This window comes from Lepus europaeus, chromosome 4, assembly GCF_033115175.1.
Source record: "Lepus europaeus isolate LE1 chromosome 4, mLepTim1.pri, whole genome shotgun sequence".
NCBI classification, from domain to species: domain Eukaryota; kingdom Metazoa; phylum Chordata; class Mammalia; order Lagomorpha; family Leporidae; genus Lepus; species Lepus europaeus.
The window spans coordinates 54,223,517-54,244,687 of record NC_084830.1 but is presented as its reverse complement, the minus strand read 5'-3'; positions in this window follow the sequence as shown (position 1 = coordinate 54,244,687).

The window sequence follows — 21,171 nt, the reverse complement described above, 5'->3', positions numbered from 1 at the left end:
ACAATAGAAGAACAAAGATTTGCTTTCAAAATGAAAGAATCTTTTAATAGGCATTGTGGTACAGCAGGCTAAGCATCTACGTGGGCTATTGACATTCCATACCAGAGTGTTGGTTAGAGTACCAGCTGCTTTGCTGAAGATACTGTTTCCAACTGATGCTCCCAGGATGGCAGATGATGTACCACATTCTTGGGCTCCATCAGCCAGAAGCTTCTGGTTCCTGACTTCAACTTGGCCCAGATCAGGCTATTGTGGCTATTTAGGGAGTGAACCAATGAATGGAAGATCTCTCTCCCTGTCTCTCCTTCTCTGCTGGTCACTCTGACATTCAAAGAAATAAAATCCAGCCAGGGAAAAAAACCAAAACATAGGGCCCAAGATTTTCTTTATTAAAAATTTATCACAGGTAGACTTTGACAAGTGATAAGACAGTAAGGTACAGCCTCTTTTTTCAAGTGGCTTACAGCAAATGAAATCCATAATACCATCAGAAAAAAAATAATGGGTCTTCTTCAAAATAATTAAAACATCAAAGGCTCCAAATTTTATATTATAAACCATGGCCAAAATAATTTTAATATAAATAATCCTCAATGCATATCAAACAAAATGATCAGCAAGATGATAAATAAATCCCCAAAAATGCACCCTTAGAAACTCAAATTTCAAGAATGTTTGTGGTACTTTTAGGTATAAAACATAGCAAAACAAAACTGAATTATCTGATTTACTTAACATAGTTTATGGATATATGTTAACCTAACTTTTAATGGCATCTTTTAAAAGTGAGGATTTGAATTTAAAAGTCATTGTCTTTGGAATTTTCTTTCTGATGATACAGAATGAGATAATTATCTCACTCTTTGCCTGTCTTTTCTCTTTCTTAATCATTTCCTTTATTGAATATAAGTTCTTAGTTTTTAGCAAATTATTTACTTATTTATTTTTTATTTATCTGAATGGCAGTGGGGTAGTTCTCCATCTGCTGGTTCACTCTAAAAGTCCACAACAGCCAGGATTGGCCCAGGCCAAACCCAGGAGCTCTCAGTTCAGTTAGTTTCCTAGGTGAGTGGAAGCACGCCAAGGTCTTGAGCCATGATACATGGCTTCCCAGGGCAGAAAACTAGAATAGATAAAGGAGCTGGGATTAGAACCCAGGCAGTCTCGGATGTGGGCATCTCAAAATGTGGCTTACCTGCTGCAGCAAATGCTCACCCCTCATATAATTCTTCATTTTTCTTTTAAAAAGATTATTTATTTGAAAGGCAGATACAGAGAGAGAAGATGAGAGAGAGAGAGAGAACAAGAGAGATTTCACCTGCTGTTTCATTCCCCAAATGATTACAACAGCCAGGGATGGGCCAGGCCAGGCCAAGGTTAGGAGCTTCTCCTGGGTCTCCCGCATTGGCACCAGGGGCCTAGAACTTGGGCTACATCTTCTGCTGCTTTCGTAGGCTCATAAGCAGGTAGGTGGACTTTTAGTTGGAGCAGCCAGGACTCAAATTGGTACCCATATGTGTTGCCAGCACTGTAGACGGAGGCTTAACCTTCTATGCCACAATACCAGCCCCCATTTTTCATTTTTATGAACACTTTTGTACTGTTTAAGCAACCTCTGCCTATTCTAATATCAAAAGTTTTATTCATACATTTCAGCTTTATTTTTGTTTGAAAAGCAGAGCAAGAGGGAGGGAAGGTGGAAGGAGAGAAACAGGATCAGTAGGGGAAACAGAGAGAGGAGAGATCTTCCATTCAATTGTTCATTGCTCAAATTGCTGCAACATCTGGATCTGAGCCTGGCTGAAGCCAGGATCCAGGAATTCCAAGAAGGCCCTCACAAGTGTGGTAGAGGCCCAAGTACTTGGGTAATATTCCACTGCCTTCCCTTGCTCAATAGGAGGAAGAGAGATTGGAATCAGAGTAACCAGGACTGGAACCAGCACTCTAATATGGGATACCAGTATGCAAGCAGCAGGTTAACCCACTGAGTCACAATAACAGCCCTTATTATGATTTTCTCTAAACGTTTACCATATAATCTTTCACATTAGACCTGTAATATATTTAAAGTTATTAAAAAATTTTTATTTGTATTTATTTGAGAGGCAAAAATAGAGAGTTCCCATCTTTCTGGTTCCATCCTCAAACGCATACAATGGCCAGGCTGATCTGAGCAGAAACCAGGAACTGGGAATTCAATCTGATTCTCCCACTTGGGTGGCAAGGACCCAAATACTTCAGCTATCACACTCTGCCTTGCAGGGTACATATTAGCAGTAAGCTAGAATTGGGAATAGAGCCAGGATTTGAAGCCAGGCACTCCAATATTGACTGCAGGTGTCTGATGGCTTAAATCTTGTACCAAAAGCCCACCCCTAAAGTTAATATTTTATATGGCTTATGGTAGGATATTCAACTGACTTAATTCCATTTTTTGAAAAGTGAACCTTTTCCACACAGTATTGTAGTGTCACACTTTCCCTAAATTAGGTAATGGTTACACACAGGACTGTTTCTAGAATTTATTATGTTCCATGGGTCAGTTAATTTATCCTTGCACATGTATCATGCCTTCTTAATTACTATAATTTAAAGAGATCCTAGAATGTGGTAATGTAAGTTTTCTATCTTCATTCTCTTGCACAAAACTCCCTTAGCAACCCAAGGCTTTTCTGTTTTCAGAGAATTTCAGAGTCACTTTGTAAATTTCTTCAAAAAGTTTTAAAAATTCTTCTGGCGGGGCCGGCATTGTAGCTGGGCTCTGGTCTGAGCCCTGGCTGTTCCACTTCCAATCAAGCTCCTCGACAATGGCCTGGGAAAAGCAGATGATGATCCAAATACTTGGGCTCCTGCTACTCACATGGGAAACCTGGCAGAAGCTTTTGGCTTCGACATGGCACAGCTCTGGCCATTGTGGCCACTTCGGAAAAGTACCAGTGGATGAAAGACCTCTCCCTATCTTTCCCTCTCTGTAACTCTTTCAAACAAATAAATATATCTTTTTAAAAAGTCATCAGGCATTTTGATGTGTGTTGCATTTAATGAATTGACAATTTGGAGTAAAATTAGCAACATTGACATTGTTATATATTGATTATTCCAACCTATGGGTATCATATAGCCCACGATCTTTTAAAAAGATTTATTTTAAAGGCAAAGTGAAAGAGATATAAAGAGACAGAGAAATAGATTCCATCTTCTGGTTCAGTTTCTAAATGGCAGCCATGGTTGGGGCTGGGCCAGGGGAAAGCCAGGAGTTAAGAATTTCTTGTTTCTCATACGGAAGGCAGGGACTAAAGTACTTGGGTCATCTTCCACGGCTTTCTCAGTCACATTAGCAGGGAGGTAGACTGGAAGAGCAGTAGTCGAGAATCCAATCAGTGCTCGTATGGGATGCTGATGTCACAGGTGGCAACCTGTTGTGCCACAATGCTGGCCCTGATTTCTTCTTCTTTTTAAATTAATTTTTTTTTTCTCATTTCATTTGAAAGGCAGAAAGAGAGAGAGAAACTGACAGACCTTCCATCCAGTGATTCACTCCCTAAATGCCTTCAGCATTCAGGGCTGGGCCAGGCCAAGCAGGAGCCCAGAAATCAATTTGTGTCTCCCACCTGGGTAGCAGAGACACAAGTACCTGAGTCATTACTTGCTGCCTGCTAGGGTGTGCATTAGGAGGACTCTTGATCAGAAGCAGAGTAGCCAGGACTCCAGCCAGGAACTCCAACATGGGATTTTGGAGTCCAGCTGGAGTCCCGACTGCCACTCTTCCAGTCCAGCTCGCTGCTAATATTCCTGGGAAGGTAGTGCAATATGACCCAAGTCCTTGAGCCTCTGCCACCCATTTGGGAGACCTGGATGGAATTCCTTACTCCTGGCTTTGGTCTGGCCCAGCACAGGCCATTGCGGCCATTTGGGGATTAAACCAGCAGATGGAAGACTTCTTTCTCTGTCTTTTCTCTATGACCCTGGCTTTCACATACATAAGTAAATCTTTTAAAAAAGAAGTAATGTAGCACAATACAAACCACCCTATACTGCTCTATAAATGTCTTCCCTTAAGAGAATAAAATGGTGATGAAACAAAGTAACTGCATTCAACACTCAAGGTATAGCACAGAATAGTCAGACTAACAATTTGGCTAAAGGATATCCTTCTTCGTATTAAACACTCCTGTATAATAATTTCATATGTGGGGAGATTCAAGGAATTAGCTATTTTAAAATAATATTATTGAACTCGAATTCCCATACTTGGAAAAGTATTTGTAGAAAACATAGGAATAAAAACTCAAAATTACCAACACCATCATTCAAGACAGAAATTAACTAGAATTTTTACTTTGCAAGTTTCCAGTAACACTAGTAGTAAAGCACTTTTAAATTTTAATCTTAATTGTTTTTTTTTCCAGAAATCTGGAATAGGATATTTATAGAAACTTATGCAGTACAAACTTTCTCAAATAAACATTAACAAACTAGTAATACAAAGTGAACTTCCTTAATTTGCAAAAGGGTAGCTATGCCAAACTTTTTCTTAATAGTAACATTTTACGATTCCCTTTAAGAACAAATCAATATATCCATTATTATTGTTGTTATTGAACACTTTACTAGCAAGTACAATAATTTAAGAAAATATATGGAAGATATCAGAGAAGATACAGAACTTTATTTAAAAAAAAAATAATAGATTGGGCCGGCGCTGTGGCTCAACAGGCTAATCCTCCGCCTTGCGGCGCCGGCACATCGGGTTCTAGTCCCGGTTGGGGCACCGATCCTGTCCCGGTTGCCCCTCTTCCAGGCCAGCTCTCTGCTGTGGCCAGGGAGTGCAGTGGAGGATGGCCCAAGTGCTTGGGCCCTGCACCCCATGGGAGACCAGGAGAAGCACCTGGCTCCTGCCATCGGAACAGCGCGGTGCGCCGGCCGCAGCGCACCTACCGCGGCGGCCATTGGAGGGTGAACCAACTGCAAAAGGAAAGACCTTTCTCTCTGTCTCTCTCTCTCACTGTCCACTCTGCCTGTCAAAAATAAAAAAAAAAAAATAATAATAATAGATTGGCCGGCGCCGCGGCTCACTAGGCTAATCCTCCGCCTCGCGGCGCCGGCACACCGGGTTCTAGTCCCGGTCGGGGCGCTGGTTCTGTCCCGGCTGCCCCACTTCCAGGCCAGCTCTCTGCTGTGGCCAGGGAGTGCAGTGCTTGGGCCCTGCACCCCATGGGAGACCAGGAGAAGCACCTGGCTCCTGCCATCGGATCAGTGCGGTGCGCAGGCCGCAGCGCGCCAGCCGCAGCGGCCATTGGAGGGTGAACCAACTGCAAAAGGAAGACCTTTCTCTCTGTCTCTCTCTCTCACTGTCCACTCTGCCTGTCAAAAAAAAAAAAAAAAAAGATTATATACATTGAAAGGCCAGGGGAATCAATATTGAATTTTTAGAATTTAGAGGAGTGAATAAAATGAGGTTTTTAAAATATTTATTTATTTATTTGAAAGAGTTACAGAGAGGGATAGACAGAGAGAGAGAGAGATCTTATGTCCACTACTTCACTCCCCAGCTGGCCACATTAGCTAGGGCAGGGACAGGCCAAAGCCAGGAGCTTCTTGCAGATCTCTGACATGGGGAGCAGTGGCCCAAGAACTTAGGACATCTTCTGCTGCTTTTCCCAGACCATGATCACGTGGCTGGATCAGAAGTGGAGCAGCCAGGACAGGGACTGGCGCCCACATGGGATCTACCGCCACATTGCAGGTAGCGGATTTATCCACTTGTCTATAATGCTGACCCCAGCAAAATTAATTTTTATAAGTTGATTTAATTTTGTACCCAGGCACAAATAGAAATTGCAATAAAAATATTTATAATAACCACAAAAATAAGATACATAATAAGCATACCAATAGTATGAGAAATACTTTTGCAGTAATTCATAAAATCTTAATGAAAACTGGTAAAGAATATATAAATAAATTGAAAGGCATCATAGGTATAACACTGAAACTTTCTAAATGGATTTACAGGGTTTTTATTTTTAAGTTCTGAGTTACCTAATAGTAGGGCTTTTCAGAAAACCTAACAAATTAATTCTGAAATGATAAAATGAACAACTAGAAAAGTTAATATATTTCTAAGAAGAATAAAATGGATCATTTTTCTTTCAAATATGGTTGCCTTGCAATAAAATTGTAGTGATTACAAAAATATATTACTCATTCAGGGAAGAACAAGTAGATCTGTAAAAGAGAAACTCAGACCAGACGGATGTATAGAACTAAACTTAATGTATAGAAATGCTAAGAAGGCATATAAAGCTATGAAGCATAGAAATAGGACTATTCCACAAGTAGTAGTAGACAATTTGTTATTTATGTGGAAAAAATGAAGTTAGATCATATATCTCATTCTACAAAAAATATTTATTCTGAATCAGTTAAAGTGTTGAATGTGAAAGTCATTATTTTACACTTTTTAAACCAAATACAAGTAAATGTATTTATCATGCTGAAGTAGGACGCTTTAAAAAGACTTCATAGACAAAGAACCATAAGAAAAAAATAAATTCTAATTCTTTAAACATAAAAATTTATTTTCTTCAAAAACAAAAACTCCAAATAAAAAGAAGCTACACACTGAAAGAAGTTGTTTCCTACTCATAATATCAGATTTTTTGCATCCTATGTAAAGAACTATAAACTAATAAAAGAAAATCCAATTAACTTACAAATGAATAAAATAAGAATCACATATGCTTGATAAACATGAAAATGCATTCAAAGCCATTGTCAGAGACCATGTCACACACAAAGCTGTTACAAATTAAAATGTTGAATCTCTCAAGGTGAGAATATCAAACATACTCATTTCTCAACCCAACAGGCAGCATACAGACATTGGCATGCTTCCATGCCCTTTTACTTCCTAGTGGTGTCAGTCATTGAGAATTGCAAGTAGCAGACCGGAGGGCAAAAGTCTTACATCAGAGAACTTCCTATGGCTGCTTCCTTGTCTTCACAGGACATCCCCCTCTACTTCTGCTCAAAGCCATGACTAACACACCTGTTCTTTTCACTATAGTATCTCTCTGCATTCTGGGGAACATTCCTTTCTCAGTCTGATACATGGATGATTATGTTTCCCCACTGCTTCTAGTCTTAGAGTAGTTCAGCATCATTTGTTGGTTTCTCTATGGTTCTACCCAGTGTAGATAATCCTTCAGTAAACTCAAATTACCCAGTTTGAAAATTCGTTTCTTCACTGAACCCTGAGAGACGAATAGGAACTATCATATCTGTATCCATTCATGTGAGTGTAAACTGATACAATCCTTTGGGACATAAAATGAAATATATGCATAATTTACAACACAGTCATTCTACTTCTGGAATTACCTCTAGAGAAACTATAAAAATGTCCATGTGCAGCAAATTTTATTGCAGAAAAAAAAAAAAAACCTGGAAACAACTCAAGCGTCAACCAAAACAGGATGGGTAAGTAAATTATTTACTATTAAGTTAGAGTGCCATACAAACGTGAAAGTGGACTAATGTTATATGCAGCAACAAAAATGTGTTGAGCAAAAAACAAGAATTCCCAAAGTTAAAAAACAAGTATGAAATCATGTTTATGAAATGTCCATAAAGTAGCAACCCTAAAAATACATGAAGAAAACTTACAAATACAGTATATCTCTAGAGATAACTCTGGAATTATTAACAGTGAAATAGTTATCTCCTGAATCTAGAGGTCATTCTAAAATTTATGATAACTTTGATACTTATCAAATTTGGTACTAGGTACATGGGTGTTCGTTTAAATTTTACTCTTTAAATTATATAAATATAAATATATGTGTGTTAATATTTAATATTTTAATTAAGAAAAGGAAGAAATTGAAGGAAAGACAATGTAAACAAGCAAAGTAGCTTGCTAAAGGAAAAGGTCTTTTTGGATTGTTATCTGTATCCCTAGGATTAAGTCAATGCCTGAAATAAAGTAGGTAATCAATTAATATGTACTTCAAGGGAGAATGAATGAATGAGAATGGAGAGGGGGACTGAATGTGCCCAGGGAGCAGTCTCTGCTCAACAAATTGGATTCAGTGATCGAATGAAAGACATCTGCTTTATGGGTTAATAGAAGTACAATGTAAAGAATACAAGCCAGACTTAGTTGAAAAATGTGTGACCATTAAATATCTTAAATATCTCAGTCTCCTACATGAAAAATGGGGATAAAAGTGATCTCTACGATAAAGATTATGAAATTATGAGCAAAGATTTTCAAACTATGACCAACAACAAATAAGTGACAGATATGTAGCCTAGTATCTGCTTCTATTTTTTTGTTCTATTTCTCAGACTCACAAGATTTATGATTCTTAAGGTTCTCAAAGGCAGCAAAATATTTACAGAACTTAAATTTAGTAAGGGCTCTGATAGTCTGCAACTCAATTATGTATCTCTATTTGACTTATTTTATACATAATCACCTCACCAAAATGGTCTCAAAGGTTATGTTCTTATTTTCCCTAATATAAAATTGATAAAAATAGAATATTAATTATTAATAAGAAATAAAATGTATATTTTCCTCTAAAAATATCCTGTAAATTTCAGTAAGTACCCAAACAATAAAAGTTCACCAATAGGACCAACATTATAGCACAGCAATTTAAGCTATTGCCTGAGATGCCAGCATCCCATGTGGGCACCTGTTTGAGTCCTGGCTGCTCTACCTCAAATTCATCTCCCTGCTAATGCGCCTGACAAAACAACAGAAGACAGCCTAAGTATTTGCACTCATACAATCCATGAGGGATCCCTGAATGGAGTCCCATGCTCCTGGCTTCTGCGTAGACCAGCCTAAGTCCGTTTGGCATTTTGAACCAGCAGATGAAAGTTCTTCCTCTTTCCCCATAATTCTGCCTTTCAAATAAGTGTACTTTAAAAAGAAGTTCAGGCTGGCGCCATGGCTCAATAGGCTAATCCTCCGCCTTCTGTGCTGGCATCCCAGGTTCTAGTCCTGGTTGCCCCTCTTCCAGTCCAGCTCTCTGCTGTGGCCCGGGAGTGCAGTGGAGGATGGCCCAGGTCCTTGGGCTCTGCACTCTCATGGGAGACCAGGAGGAAGCACCTGGCTCCTGGCTTTGGATCAGCGCAGCGCACCAGCCTTAGCAGCCATTGGGGGGGGGGGGGGGGGCGGGGAGGCGGGGACGGGGTGAACCAATGGAAAAAGGAAGACCTTTTTCTCTTCTCTCTCTCTAACTCTGCCTGTCCAAAAAAATAAAAAGTTCAACATATTTTTTTGCCATTCACTCTATTTTCTTGTTTCTAAGCCCTTCAAAGTCACATTCCAACAACAGAAGAAAGCAGATGCTGAATGAACACTGAATAAGTTTCTATTTCTTTAGAATAGAGGACCCACAATATCCTAGCCTAGGATGAACATACGATGTATAAATATGATGGAGTCTATGACACTCGTCACTGTTATACAGACACAGGGATTATCTCACATCCTGTAGGCTAAAACTTCTGTACTTTTGAGTGCTATTTACAAGTTGTAAAGAATTGTCCTTTGATGTACATGTTTGCTCCCTGCAAACAAACAAAAAAGATGTCTCTGAGAAGGCAGATCTTCTAATGTTTAATAATTTTAGGAAAAATCCTTTCAGGTTCACTGAATATCTTGTTGTTCAATACTCTAGAAATGTTTACATTTGTTAAGAAGCATAGAAAAGTGATAGCTAACATTTAATAGGCATTTATTGTGTACCAGACACTAAGATGTTTACATAAAAAATCTTACTTGATATTTTAAACAGCCCTATTTTCCCTACCACTTAACAGATTAAAAACACTCAAGTTACAAACCTACAAGGAGAAAGGGCCCGATTTCAAGCAGTCTTCACCACTATACTTCTACTGGCTAACTGAAAAAGGTAGAAGGAAGCAATGCTTAACTAAATCATATCCATCACAGCAGTTGACTGCACAATTACCAAAAGACCAGAGTGCAGTCACATATTTGGGGCTCTGGTCATTTACTGCAATATAGAGAGACCTTACCTTAACAGCTGTATATATACATGTACATATTTTCCTTCCACATTCTACAAGTGTTATTGTTACTTCTACACACATAACATCATTTTCAAACAGCAATCAAGATCTCTCTTGTGAGGGGTGTATTGTTAAAAAAGGAATCATAAAATTAAAAAAAAAGAAAGCCATGCATAGTTAATAATACAAGAAATAGAATAATGAGTATTAAGAACATAGTTCCTTCTGTAATTAAAATTTTGAGGATCAAGATGTAGACTTCCTTTTACTGAGAATTGTTTGGAGAAAATATGTAGCAATATACTTCATAAATAATTGCATAAACTTAGTTAACATATAGATTTTATGTTAAATGTAGAGGCTTTTAGTGATAATGTAATACATATTTTTTCTTTTCTTGGTAAATAAAAGGTTTAAAAATTCAAAATAAATAAATAAATAAAGGAATCATTTTCATTGCAGAGCACATAACAAGAAATCTTCAAGCTTTAGATAACACTTCAGCATGTGGCATCATATGAGGGGTCTTCAAAACATTCTCAAAAATGTGTATAAAATTATAGGTGAATTTTAAAAATTTGTACCAAAATGATTTTAATTTCATTTTTCATAAAATTTTTGAAGTATTCTGATATCTATCAGAAGAATTTATCAGACTAATTTTCACTAGCCCAAGATATTGCAGATATTTATCTGGCTATTTTTTGTAGGATATTCGAATGAGTGTTTCTTTTCAGGTATAGGGTTACGAGTTATTATCACAGAAGGGTATTTGAAGATACATAATTTGTGTAGCTATAATGGTTCATTCAAGAGAAAATCATGTTCTCACTTCAGAAAACTAACTAACAAGTGAATCGATCATATTTGATAATTTTCAGGTTCTAAAGGACAGTGGAAGAAAACTGCGTGAAGTTAGGAAAGTCAGCAAACAACCTGTCAGAGCTACTGCCTCCAAGCTAGACAAAGAACAGAATCAGCTCAATCTCAATGTTACTATCTGGGTTGTGGGATGAGATTAGGATAGAGGGATTTGAGAGATGTTGTTTGAGGCTGATATGAAGCCAATAAGTGTAAAGCTATCACCATAGCGAATCATTTCCACAAAGATCCAGGCAAGTTTCACAGTCCCAACAAAATGGAGCCCATCAGTGCAGCATTGCAGAATACATCCGTGGCAAACCAAGGCTGAAGACTATCTATTAACTATCTACCTGTTGGGCAAAAATTTGGGCCCGAGATTTTGGTCCACTGGTTTTTGTTTGTTTGTTTGTTTTTTGACAGGCAGAGTTAGGCAGTGAGGGAGGGACAGAGAGAAAAGTCTTCCTTCCATTGGTTCACCCCCCAAATGGCCGCTATGGCATTGTGCCGATCCGAAGCCAGGAGCCAGGTACTTCCTCCTGGTCTCCTATGCGGGTGCAGGGCCCAAGCACTTGGGCCATCCTCCACTGCCTTCCCGGGCCACAGCAGAGAGCTGGACTGGAAGAGGAGTAACCGGGACAGAATCCAGCACCCCGACAGGGACTAGAACCCGGGGTGCCAGCGCCACAGGCAGAGGATTAGCCTAGTGAGCCGCGGCGCCGGCCAGTCCACTGGTTTTTAGTACCTGATGAGTACTTCCTGTGATTGTTGTCTGTTGATTGCTCAGTGCAGTAGAAGGGACCCTCATACTTCCTGTGAGAGCATGATAAGTCATATCAGAACTGCCCTTTGTGGGTATGCTAGCTTGCTTTCAAGAACACCAAAAAATATATGCTAGAGTTTTGGCAATCAGTAGAGCAGTGGTGGAAGACAAACAGCCACCACTCATGTATGAGTGACAAATACTTGTCTGTATCTTTGAATGCCCTTCACAAGGCCAGTAGGTATTTGAAGATAGACAACACCCATACTCCACAGGTCAGAGCAGGAACAACTATTAGGAGAATTTTGGCTCTGAATTTAACTCTCATATACATTTTCCCCATGCACTATGACACTTCATTTACAGGACTTTTATCATGTGGCTTAAAATTTAGGAAATTTAGGATTTCCTCACACTCAAAATAATGCAATGTGTCACCTACATAAACAGAGTCATTTGCCCAGGGAAGAACTATTAATTAGGAATCTGTGAGTTGAACTGGAATATAATAAAATTTTAGTGTTGCCATGTTTTAAAACAATGGAAACTCTTTTGAGGGAATTAGAACAATCATAGCAGTAGCTGAGGGAGGAAAGGTCTCCAAATCATGTCCCTTGTTTGATGTGAAATTATAATTATACCAATCAGCAATGCTGATTTTAATTTCATTTCATTTCATTCATTCATTTTCAAGAATCTCTTGCTCCTGCTGGCCAAATTAAGAAAGAAAAATATATTTCTAATTTTTTTAAAATTTAAAACTTACAATTATAATTTTAAATAGAATAAAACAAATCAGAGGGTTTTAAAAATATATTTATTTATTTTAATTTACTTGAAAGGCAGAGTAACAGAGAGAAAGAAATAGAGTGAGAGTGAATGAAAGATGTTCCATATGCTAACTCATGCCCCAAATACCTATGCTAGTCAGGGGTAGACTGAGCTGAAGTCCAGAATTCCATCTAGGTCTCTCAAGTGGGTGTCAGTGCCCTAAGTGCCTGGGGCAACATTTATTGCCTCCAAGGATGAATTAGCAAGAAGCTTCATGCAAAGAAAAATACTCAAGGCTTGAACCAGGCACTTCAATATGGGATGTAATCATTACAAGGGGAAGTTTAACCTTCTGTGCCACAATGCCCACCTCCAGAGGAAATTTTTAAGTTAAAATTGAGTTGATGAATAATTGGAAATCATTACATCATTAAATTTTAAAAAACAGTGTAGGTTAAAAACAAAAAAATAGGAATAACTAATATTTATTAAAAAGTAGAATAAAAATAAAATTTAGCCTAAAGGAACTAATAAAATAATTCAAAATAACCACAAGGAAAGGAGCATGCTTTGTAAAGAATAAACTAAATATTAAGATAAAATATGTAGACAAAGATTAGAATGATGTATTATACAAAGGTAATTCAAAAAGTTTGTCCAAAATGGAATTAAAAGATGCATTTTTGGTGCCAAAATTTCCATGTATAGTTTATTCAGAAAGCATTTTCCACAACCTTTTCTAAGACCCATTATGTGCACGAATTTCAAAATTTTGCAGCAAAATAAACTTATCTTTTGTGTCCATTTTCCTGTAAATTTGAGGTACACAATCATGAAAGCAGCAAAAGAACAATTAAAAAGCTTATCTATTTCACCATCCAAAAGGTAAATAAGACAACTCACAAACATGTAAATCTGATTTAATCATTCCACTGTGTGTGTGTGTGTGTATCAAAATACCACATTACACCCTACAAATGAATATGATTCATCAATCAAAAACATAAAAAAATTAGGTCCAGCACTGTGGCACAGAGCCTCAAACTGCAGTGCAGGCATCCCATACGGGCACTGGTCCTAGTCCTGGCTGCTCCACTTCTGATCAAGCTCTCTGCTAATGCACCTGGGAAAGCAGCAGTGGATTGCTGAAGTCCGTGAGCCCCTGCACCTATGTAGGAGACCTGGAAGAGCTCCTGACTTCAAATCGATTTTATCATATGAGGCTTGCTTTTGTCATTAGTTTCAGAGAATCATAAATGAAATGTGTAATTGATCAGTTGGGGTGAAGGAGAAAAGAAAAACAGTGAGTTGGTTACGGGTTTAAGCACTGACTTGTAGGTCCCCAATAGTTAAAGATGACATGGTTGCAGAATAATGAAAGATTTTCAGCTTGTTTTCTTTTCACTTTTTACTAAAGCTGCTGATGAGAGTGGAGTTGCATTTGTTAGTTGAGAGCTAAGACTCCTTACAGGGCACAGCCCTGTGTAAAAATGTCAGCTCAATGGTATTGCCCTATGATACACATGGATACACAGATGGTTCTCTTAGGGAAAGAAAAGTTATATTTCAAAAGAGGAATGTGAACCTGTGAATCAAGCCGTTTAATCAATTTTCCTAATCTGTAACTGCTCTTCCATTTACAGGAAAAGGGAGAAAGAAGGAGAGAGGAGAGAAGAGGCAACAGCTACCAATTCCATTTTATTTCTATTGAAAACTTTAAATGCTTTTAAAGAGGGAAACTCTTAGAGGACTATTACAGCATCCTTTTCTCTGAACTAGTCATATTTTTAGTTTGAGTTTTTGCCTGTATCCTTTAGCCTGATTCTAGTGATCTTTTAGACAGATTTCTAAAGAAGGAAAAATAAATGACCCTACAGGAATATCATTGCAGTGCCTCCATTAATAACATTATTAAGGGGAATTAGCCTCACAGTCAAAGAACCCCTGATGTTCCACATTTTGCAGAGATAACTACTGGAGCTGGAGGGTATGACATTTCCAAAACCTCCAATTCTGAACCAGTTTTGCATACTCTTCCCTCTCCTCTGCAGTTAAGTACAAGATTACATGCCAACAATATATTATTAAGAAAATCAAACAAGGGAAAAATACTTTCCAAAAAGCTTTTGTGATTTTGTCAGCCACCTCCTGCTGCTACCTTAGATGCCTCCTGTTCTCTGCTGGTTTTCTCATTACTCTGTAGGTCACCTTACATAGGGACTAAAGAAGGAAGAAGATGATGAGGGACTGGAAAGTTTATAGGGGGAAAAATGAGCACAATAAAAGTAGGACAAGAAACAGCAGGTGGTGTGCCCAAAGGTTATTAGGAACGAAGCATCATCATTGAAACGTGGTACCATTTTTGTCTCCTCTTCCCCAAGTAAAAATGCTATAAAATTAAATATGCAGTCAGTCAAAATATTGTTACCCTAGCAGTTTTTTGAATTCAGACAAAAAAGGGAAAAGGAAAGTTTTAGTTCAAGAATAAAAACTCTGGGCCATGGATTATCCATATTTTTTCTCAAACCCCAAATTTGTCAACTTTTCCTTTACATGTATGTGATGGTCATGGTTGGAAGTACAAAAAAAGATTTTGTCTTGGTATGTATTAATCTTATGATGCAAAATCAGCTTTCAAGTTGGTATCTTTATAGGCAATACCAGCTTTATTTTTTATGATAATACCACCTTTTCATATAAAGAAAATTATTTATTTATGTTGCTAGGCGGGCAAACTGTTGAAATCTTTACCTAATATATACTAAACTGATCTTCTGTATATAAAGAGAATTGAAAATGAATCTTGATGTGAATGGAAGGGGAAAGGGAGTGGGAAAGGGGAGGGTTGCGGGCGGGAGGGAAGTTACGGGAGGGGGGAAGCCATTATAACCCATAAGCTGTACTTTGGAAATTTATATTCATTAAATAAAAGTTTAATTAAAAAAAGAAAATATTTATATATGCAAATGAAATAGACAAATCTGATGAAATCAGCTCTCTTTCTGAAAATGGCTGGCAATATGTATCAGCTGTTAATTGAATAATTTCAACTCTGCATCCTGACCTTAATCCATTAGCTAACATTTATTCAGTACACACACAAATATATATGTATATGTATATACATATATATATATATATACACACACACAAACACACACATACATACGTCAACTAGTTGGCAGTTGCAGTAAATATTAGTTCCTGCATCTTCGGGGAATATAACTGTGATGAAGAAGCAAAAACAAACCTAGAAAATAAACCTTAAAATATGATCCAACACTTAAAGTTTCAAGTTCAAATCTGGATACCAACTAATTCCAAGGGGATGGGAGAATAAAGCATATAGTTCCCAATTCTTCAATTCCAACTTTGAAAGAGATTCATGGGGCCAGCATTGTGGCACAGCAAGTAAAGCAGCTGACATCACATATAAATGTCACTGCATGTCCAAGCTGCTCCACTTCTGATCCAGCTCCCTGCCAAAAGCCCCTGGGAAAGCAGCACAAGATGACCCAAGTGCTTGGGTCCCTGCTACCCACATGGGAGATCCAGATGAAGCTCCTAACTTTGAGCTGACTCAGCCCAGGTTGTTGTGGACACTTGGTAAGTGAACTAGCAGATGGAAGACCTCTGTCTCTGTTATTCTGATTTTCAAAAATAAATAAGCAAATAAATCTTAAACAAGGGATATATGTGCATGGGAAAAGTAGGCTTGGTGTGGTGTGCTTTGTGTTGTACACTCCTCACAAAATGGTATACTTATCACAAAATGCTTAATGTGATACCAGCTAAATCTTGACATTCTTCTCTTATTTTCTCCTTTGAATTTTTTTCATTTTAATTGTTTATTTAAGGTAAACAAATTTCATGTAATTCATATATATAGATTTAGAAACAGTGATGTTTCCCACTCTACCCTCCCCCCTACCCATGTTCCCAACCTTCCTCATCTGATATTTACCTATGTAAATATTGGCCTCTTTTCTGGTTGTCTAGTCTTTTATGGGAACCAATAAGCTTTCCAGTAGCCAACTATCGTTTTCAATATATAATCAAGTTGGGGGGATGAGTAAGATAAGGAAATGGGCAGTTAGAAAAAGAGAGGCCAGCTAAAGAGCAATTGTGCTGATTCACAAGACCTGAAGATTCTCTCCTGGGCAGAGAGTAGATAGCACACAACTACCACTGTCTTAACCCCACCACTGTCACAGAGGATTATTATTGATTTCCAATATAATAGGACAATTATGAAATTGATGGAATATTTATTGAGAATTAGGTGTCAAGTGTTTCCTAGTAAAAAGAAAAAAAAACATGTAAACATACAGAATATGGGAAATAAATATAAGAAATTGGTCAATGTCAATATACATTTAGTGCTCTAACTCCATATATTCCATGTTGATCTTGTTTTGGCACTTGTTGTACTATTATGGCTTGGGTTTGTACTCTCTTTTGCTATCCATCAAAGGATCCAGAATTCTGGCTCAAATATTTCTATGAATGACAATCTCATGTATATACTAACCTAAAGAATTGGCTTCTATTTTCCCTCCTGGTTTTATCACAGAGTTACCTGGTTTCTCATCTCAAAGTAAGAGCTTTGAGAGGCAGTGCCAAGCTGGTACTGATGCTTTAATTGTAATTAGCCCAAAAAGAAAAAAAAAAGTTATACTCTTGAAGACTCTTAGATTTACTTCAGCCATACTTTATTTAGTATACTCTAACACCTTTTGCTTTTCATTTTACTTTGAAAGATAGAGAGATGGAGACAGATACAGAGAGGTCTTCCATCCACTGGTTTACCCCACAGATATTTACAACAATTGTGGGTGGGAACAGCTGAAGCTGGGAGCTCAGTCAGAACTCAGTCTGGTCCTCCTGAGTGGGCAACAGAGACCCAAGTGCCTGAGCCAGCACCTGCTGCCTCACAGGGTGCACATCAGTTACAAGTTGATCGAATCAGGTGCAGGCATCCCAAATACCTACTCCTCTAATACCTTTCTTATTTCAACATATTGGCCCAATTTTTTGGAAAATATGCCATTTTTTTATATATGCCTAATGAACTATTTTGATGGAGAATCCATACTCAGAATCCCAGGCTTTTAAGAAAGGTAATCAAAATAATCTTTCATGTCAATATTCTGAGTCATTTTATTGATATGTAACATTCCTTTATCTTTTTTTTTTTTTTTTTTTGACAGGCAGAGTGGACAGTGAGAGAGAGACAGAGAGAAAGGTCTTCCTTTTGCCATTGGTTCACCCTCCAATGGCCGCCGCGGTAGGTGCGCTGCGGCCGGCGCACCGCACTGATCCGATGGCAGGAGCCAGGTGCTTCTCCTGGTCTCCCATGGGGTGCAGGGCCCAAGGACGTGGGCCATCCTCCACTGCACTCCCTGGCCACAGCAGAGAGCTGGCCTGGAAGAGGGGCAACCAGGACAAGATTGGTGCCCCGACCGGGACTAGAACCCGGTGTGCCGGCGCCACAAGGCGGAGGATTAGCCTAGTGAGCCGCGGCGCCGGCTTATATGTAACATTCCTTTATCTTAAAGTATTATAAAATATTTCTTTATTTCCAACTGATCATAAAATATTCATCACATGAGAACTTGGTTCATATATGCACCTTAAGAAATAATTTAGGGGCCGGCACCGTGGCTCACTTGGTTAATCTTCCGCCTGTGGCACCGGCATCCCATATGGGCGCCAGTTCTAGTCCCGGTTGCTCCTCTTCTAGTCCAGCTCTCTGCTGTAGCCTGGGAGGGCAAGTTACCTTGCACTCTCGTGGGAGACCAGGAAAAAGCTCCTGGCTCCTGGCTCCTGGCTCCTGGCTTCAGATTGGCGCAGCGCCAACCATAGCGGCCATCTGGGGGAGTGCACCAACGGAAGGAAGACCTTTCTCTCTGTCTCAGTCTGTAACTCTTTCAAATAAAAATAAATAAATAAATAAATTCAGGTTTGTAGTTACCTGAAACTATTATAATTACTGATTTAAATTGAATACTTTTTAAAATTACGTCGATTTTTATAATTATATTCTATCATGGGTGCTTCAAGTCATGATATAAAGTGATTCTCAAAAGCAAATGTAATCTAAGCAGAATAAGGATGAATAGATGAGAAATAAAATGCAGCTAACTTTAAATTTTTTCATCATGAAGAAATGATAAGTGTTGAGGGTTGTAAATATTTTTACCCCAATTAGAATATTATACAAAACACATCAACATATTACATGATATATCCAAAATATGTATAATTTCTTAAGTATAAGGTTTTTTTTAAAAGCTTACACCTAAGAAGTATAGAGTAGAACAGTAGTTACCAGAGGTGGGGGTGTTGATGGTAAGAAGATGGATTTGGGAGATCCTCACCAAAGGATGCAGAATTTCATTTAGAAGAAGTAAGTTCAAGAGATCTGTTATGACAGTGATGATGACACTTGTTTTTAAAAATTCTAAGAGTGTAAGATGTTCTCACCAAAACCACGAAAATTTTGTTAGGGAATGAATATGTTAATTAGCTGGATTTAGTAATTTAATTATATAAATAGATATAAACACACACGTTATATGAGTTTTAATACATTATGTTGTAAGTACACACAATTTTGTCTGTCAGTTTTAAAAGTAAAAAATTACAATGTCCAAAGAGAAAAAGGGGAAACAAAAATAACTGCTCAAGAAAAACACAAATGCACTTTAATAATGTACATAGACTAAGTTATCTTTTTTAAGAGCTAAATAAACATTAAACATTTTATAGATCAAATATGTGTCTATACACCAATTCAAGTGTATCCAGACTTGCTGATAGAACATACATCCTCATACATTCAATTACTCATTCGGCAGATATTCAATGAATAACTTTGTTATGGAATGAATATTTGTAACCACACAAAATTCATATGATATAGTCCTAACACTTAGTATCATGGTATCTGGAGTGAAGTCCTTAGGAAGTAATTAGATTTAGATTAAATCATGGTAGTAGAGCCCCCATTGTGGAATTAGTGGCCTTATAAAAAGCAACAAACATGGGGCTAGTGCTGTGGCACAGCAGGTTAAGGCCCCTGCCTACACCGCTGGCATCCTAGAAGGGTGCCAGTTTCAGTCCTGGTGGCTCCCTGCTAATGTACCTGGAAAAGAAGCTGGGGATGGCCCACGTTGTTTGGCCTCCACACCCTTGTAGGAGACTGGAAGAAGCTCCTGGCTTCAGACTGGTTCAGCTCCAGCAGCTGCGGCCATTTGTGGAGTGAACCAGCAGATGGAAGACCTCTCTCTCAGGTTCTACCTCTCTCTGTAACTCTGTCTCTCAAATAAATAAAAGTCTTTATATATATATATATTTTTTTTCACACACACACAAGCACACACACACACACACCCCAAATCTTCCTGTCCCTGCCATATGAGGGTACAGAGAAGTTCGCAATCTACAAGCCAGGAAGAGAGCCCTTACCACACACTCTGATCTTGGATTTCCCATCTTTCAGGATTATAAAAATTTTCTGTTGTTAGGATAAGTTTTTTTTTTAAAAAAAGTAAATATAATTAAACAAGAAAACAGTGTGTTGTTATAGAAAATATGTTAAAGTTTTTAAAGTAGAAGTGACGAAAACACAGTAAATCTTATGACAAATATGGTAAAAATATGGTAAAATCATTAAGGCAGTGTATGTATGACTCACCCTCAAATAGCTCCCTATCCCCTAAATACATTTTGATGTTTCTTCTCACTGCTTTTGTTCCTTGTGTTGGTGTTGCTGTAATGGTCTCTCTCCTGTACTAAATCTCCTCTCAAAATTCTATTACGAGCCACCAAACATCATCCTTCATGAAATCTGTTATTATGCACTGAAAGAGTATCTCCCTCTTTTCAGACTATATTTTAGGCATGTGTATTTCTTAACATGCTTTGTTTCCTGTATTTCCTATTTCTATTTATTCATGTGGTTATCAAATGTCCCCTACTTGATAATACGATTTTAAAGTCATCCAGGATGGGAACGAAATCCTATTCTCTGAATATCTGCAATACGACCTATGGCTTTACCTACAGTTTCATGTGTGCTTAATAAATCTATATTGAATTTCATTCTCTTAAAACTTTAGCTGTTAGTGGGCAGTTTATAAAAAGAGAACAGGTGGAATTACATTTATAGCTACAGATTTTTGATTGCTGAAGCTATATAACTCACTGATTCTGCAGACTTCAAAAGGCAAAAACTGTTACAGTGATTTGTTTAAATGTATGCATTAAACAAGTTCATCAATAACAAAAAATGAGGTAGAATATAACATTTGAGGTATGTTGCTTTAGGCTCCCTGGTGTAAGCCAAGATTAAGGACAATTTTATACTTAGAAAAGGAAACTATATTTTATACTTTTTGAGAAATGTAGAACTAAGCATTAATTTCTATTCAAAACATTATCAGAGTACCTTCTCCAAAACTAACATCTTTATTTTTAAAGTAGTCTCTATGATATAATGTAAAGATAATGATGAAAATGTTTAAAGCAGTCTCTAATGTAATAATAATGATGATATTAAAGTAATTTTCTGACTATGGTAAAAAATATGAATGTAGCATCACTGCACATTAGACAACACATTAAGGACAGTTCCCACATGAGATGTAAGTACACAGTGACTCCTGTTGCTGACTTAACAATTTGACACTCCTGTTCATGGCGTCAGTAATCTCCCTAGG